The following is a 4,744-nucleotide window of genomic DNA, read 5'->3' on the forward strand; positions in this document are numbered from 1 at the left end:
TCTCTGGGCTGCAGGTCTTCGTCTATTTTATTTTTTTTTATGTATATATTGATTTTTTACAGAGAGGAAGGGTGAGGGATAGAGAGTTAGAAACATCGATGAGAGAGAAACATCGACCAGCTGCCTCCTGCACACCCCCTACTGGGGATGTGCCCGCAACCATGGTACATGCCCTTGACCGGAATCGAACCTGGGACCTTTCAGTCCGCAGGCCGACGCTCTATCCACTGAGCCAAACCAGTTAGGGCCTTCGTCTATTTTAAAGAGGAAGGGGGCGGCTCAGATAGCTTTATCTGCCTGCCATGGCTATGATTCCACTTCTAGAGCCAGGCAAACGGACCAGCTCTCCTGTGGCAACAAAGGAGAGGGAGCTGGAGAAAGGGAAGGAATGAGAGAAGATGACAAATGGGTTGCTTGGAAACATGATGGTTCTGGACACTTCTGACTCACTGCACACCCTCGGGCAAACCCCCTTTCCTTCTTATTTTTAAACCCCAGTCTCCATCTTAAAGGGGTTCGAGCTAGAATCTAGATTCAGGATGGCAAATAGAATCTGTCAGGCTGGGTTCGTGATTTTTAGCTTGGAATGTGAACATCTTCAAGCGGAACACCTACTCTGGAGTTCTCCACCAGCCTCACTGACCCCCGTTACCTCCCATTACCTCCCTGACCTTTGAAGGTCATGAAGTTTCTGCTAAGACACCGTCCCCCTCCCCAGTTCTGAAACCCCTGATCCATCAGCTGGATGAGGACAGGGAAGATCGCCTAATCTTACTCACTGCCCATCTTCCTCTTCTCTTTGGGCGGTATGTGTCTGAGGGCCTGGAAAGGCTCAGGAAGTAACCCAGAAGGAGCCCGGGGATCACCCCAAGGTAACCTCAGACTTGATCGATCCTAGCTGGAGTTAGCACAGGAATTGCATCAGGCCTAATGGGGAGCATCTCAGCCTCCTCAGATGAAGCTTCATTTTATCATTATTTTTTTAATCCTCACCCCAGGATATTTTTCCACTGATTTTTAGGGAGACTGGAAGAGATAGGGAGAGACAGAGAGAAACATGTCCATTCATTGCCTCCTGTGCGAGCCCCGACCAGGGCCCAGGCCAGGGAGGAGCCTGCAACCAAAGTACGTGCCCTTGACTAGAATCAAACCGGGGACCCTCCGGTCCACAGGCTGATGCTCCATCTACTGAACCAAACCAGGTAGGGATGAGGATTCATTTTCAGGAAACATCCAGTGACTCTGACTGGAATCCCACTCAAACGAGGAAACCTGAAGCACCTGTGACAGGCCTGGCCCCGGAGGATGCTGCCAGGACGGAAATAGTCCTATCCTAGAGGCTCCCCCAGGTTGAGGAGGAAGCTGACAAGGACACCATGAACTCTGGCTGTGAAAAAGCCCACAGACCACGTGCTGCGGGGGTTTTCAACGTGCTGTGGGGGCCGGCGGAAAGTGACTCATCTTGGCTGGAGGGTGTAGCGAAGCCTCCTGAACAAGGGGCCTTGGATATGAGCCTTGTAGGCAAAGGACGAAAAAGAGGACAGAAAGACAGCCCGCATGTTGTGTGAACCCGGCTGCAGCTTGTTTTCTCACCTTTGAGCTGGGAAGGGTGGTAAAGATGTCCACTTCCTTTGTGGTTATAAAGATTAAATCAGCTGTGTGTGAAAGGATCTGGCTTGCAAAAGTGCGTTTACAGTTGTGAGTACACAAAACAGTTTATTCCTGTATTATTAAAACTGTAAACCTACTTTTGCCCCATCCTGTATGTAACCGAATTGCAGGTAGAGCAAAAGCGTGTGTGCGGGCCAAGTTGTGAGAGGCAACCTTGGGAAAGACAGCCGCCTATGTTGACGGTGATTATCTCTGGGTGCGAGAGTTTCTGGGTAATGTTTATTTTCCCCTGTATCCTGTTTTATATTGGTTGAAGTGATTATGATGAACATGTGTTATTTATATAATGGTTAAAACAGTTTCTATGAAAAGAAAAAAGGAAAAGCTACTTGTGTATTGATACTTTAGAAAAGTCACACCTACAGAAAAGCCAAAATATTCAAAAATTCTCATATTCGTTTACTGTTAACATTTTGCCACATTTGTGCGCTCTCTCTCTCTCTCTCTCTCTCTCTATATATATATATATATATACATATCTATATATCTCCCTGTTTTTGAAAGTTTGCTATGCCACTCTTTTTTATGAAAGACATACACTGTAGTGTCAGCCCACTGTCCCTGCGGGTTCTGCATCCTCAGGTTCAATCAACAGGGCTGGAAATATTTTGGGGGGAAAAGTTATGCTGCTGTACCGTGTAGTTAGGCCTTACAGTGGTTACATCTGAACCAAACAGGTAGACTTTCTTTCCTGTCATTGTTCCCTAAACAATATAGTACAGCAACTGTTTACACAGCATTTACATTGGGTTAGGTATTACAAGTAATCTAGAGATGGTTAAAGTATACAGGATGATGTGCTTAGGTTATATGCAAATACTACACTATTTTATATAAGGCACTTGAGCATCTGCAGATTTTGGCACTCTGGTGGGGTCCTGGAACCCAACCACCATGGATATTGAGGGATGACTACCTCTTTTTCATAACTGAAAGAAATCAGAAAGATTTCAGAAAATGGACGAAAAACTAAAAATAGCATTAGTGTTTGTGGTGAGCTACGTTTGGGTTTTGCAGTGAGCTGCTATACACGCAGTGTGCTGTAGAAAGTGAAACTGCACTGTACATACTTTATTTCTACATTATATAGGCCGTGTATCACATCATTCTTGCTTTTACTCTATGCTTGTGTTAGCTTAGATTTTATGTGTTATTTGATATGATTGGGTAGGTTATGTTTTGAGTCTGGGAACCCTTAACATTTTTCCCATTTAAATTAATGGTAATTGCTTCTTTGCTTTACATCATGAAGGCTTACAGAAATGCTTGAATCATTTGAGAGTAAGCTGCAGACCTCATGTTCCTAATAATTTCAGCATGTATTTTTCCAAGATCAAGGGCAGTCTCTTACATAACCCAGTACAGTAATAAAAATCAATAAATTTAATGTTGATACAATACTGTTATCTTTCAGTCCCGTGGTGCAACATGCCCAGAGCGCTGCCGCCGGTCCCCTCTTCGCCCTCCCTTTTCAACTCCTGCTAATTGTCTCAATATTACCTTTTTTTTAAAAAAAATGTTTTTTTATTGATTTCAGATAGGAAGGGAGAGGGAGAGAGAGAGAAACATCAATGATGAAAGAGAATAATGGTGATGAGACGGAATAATGGATTGGCTCTCCTGCACGCCCCCTACTAGAGCCCCTACTGGGGATCAAGCGGGGGCGGGGCATGTGTTGTGACCTCCTGGTTCATGAATCACGCTCAACCACTGAGCCATTCTAGCCGGGCTCAATATTACCCTTTATAGTACAGGATCATGTATTGCATTTAGTTGTCCTGTTTTGTTAGCCTCCCTTAATCTGCAACAATTCCTCGGCCTTTCTTTGTCTTTTTCACGACAGAAGGTTTTTGGAAGAGTACAGACTAGTTATTCTGGAACATGTTTGGGATTGTCTGATGTTCCCTCGTTATTAGATGAATTGTATGCATTGCTCACTGGATGGTGATGCTGCGTTCTCAGTGCATCACATCAGGAGGTGTACGATGGACGCGTTTGTCCTGTTATCAATGTTCAGGTGGACCACTTGGGTTAAGGTAGTGTAGTGTCACAGAGTTTCTGTACCATAGGGTTACTATTTTCCCTTTTTAATTATCAAGTAATTTGTGGCTATTTACATGGAAAGCTTCCAATATCCTTTCAAGTTCATGGGACAAAAAAAAAAAAAAAAAAAAAAAAAAAAAAGGCGCGGCTTTCCTTTTAGGAAATACCTACCGCTTGCTGAACTGACCCAACAGCGTGCCTTCGGCTCTACGGCTTTGTTAAGTGAGTTTGCACCTTTCCGGAAGGGCGGGGAGGCTAGGCTGCAAAGCTTTAAGGGAATTGTAGTCTTCCGGGGCGCTCACGTCTAAACGCCGCCCCGTGGTCTCCCGCAGAAAGAGCCAGAAGCTGAAAAGGGAGGGAGAGGGGCCGGCGGCGGCGCTCTGGACGCGTTGCATCACGGGATTGGTAGTTCGCGGCCGCTCTCTGCCGCGCCCCAAGCGGAGAACTGGACTACCACTCCCCGTAGGCCACACGCGCGGGGCCGGAGAAGCCGTCAGGGCCTCGAACAAATCAAATCGAAGGAAAGAAACTGCCGGCTTTCAAAATCCTCCTCCTCCGCCATCATCCTCCGCCGTGCAGCGAGCAGGTGGTGTCGAGACGCGAGTGGGGAGAAGCGTCAGGAGACCTGACGGGCGGGCTGGGCATCGGGACCGCTGGACTCGGAGGCGGCGACGCCGACCTGCGCTCCCGGACCCCACGTCCTCGCCCCGGCGGAGTGCGCGCCTGCTCGGGTCTCCCCGCGCGGCGGCGCCGGCTGTTTACGGTAGAGTCGGGTCCCCTTCCTTTCCCGTCACCTGCCGGGAATGGGGTGCGGGGCGGGGGTGGCGCGTCCCTGGAACTGGACGTGGAAGGTGTGGGGCCTCCTGAGCGTGGTCTCCCCTGCGCCTTCCATGGCCAAGCGCGGAGGGGCTGGGAGTGGGGGGCCGACCCCCTCCCCAGTGGGGACACTGAGGCTTAGAGAGGGCGCCTGGCTCGCCTGGCCCGCCTGGCCGGGGCGCCCCGCACGCCGCCGCGGGCAGTGGCGTTTCCT

General features: G+C 48.6%; 1 protein-coding gene and 1 long non-coding RNA gene across 2 annotated transcripts in view; one reads left to right on the plus strand and one right to left on the minus strand.

The window, feature by feature from the left end:
- Positions 1 to 3,031: 3,031 nt before the first annotated feature.
- Positions 3,032 to 4,207, minus strand: LOC107185023. The gene is made up of 2 exons (XR_001515930.1): positions 3,886 to 4,207; positions 3,032 to 3,171 (listed from the first exon to the last, which is right to left on the minus strand). It is a non-coding gene; the product is annotated as an uncharacterized LOC107185023 (long non-coding RNA).
- A 15-nt stretch (positions 4,208 to 4,222) lies between these two features.
- Positions 4,223 to 4,744, plus strand: part of RANGAP1 (Ran GTPase activating protein 1) — a 23,637-nt gene continuing 23,115 nt past the window's right edge. Inside the window, exon 1 of the mRNA XM_006775970.2 lies at positions 4,223 to 4,477. The gene's annotated coding sequence lies outside the window, so the exon portion shown is untranslated. The remainder of the gene's footprint in view (positions 4,478 to 4,744) is intronic.

This window comes from Myotis davidii, unplaced genomic scaffold (genome assembly GCF_000327345.1).
Source record: "Myotis davidii unplaced genomic scaffold, ASM32734v1 scaffold428, whole genome shotgun sequence".
Classification (NCBI taxonomy): domain Eukaryota; kingdom Metazoa; phylum Chordata; class Mammalia; order Chiroptera; family Vespertilionidae; genus Myotis; species Myotis davidii.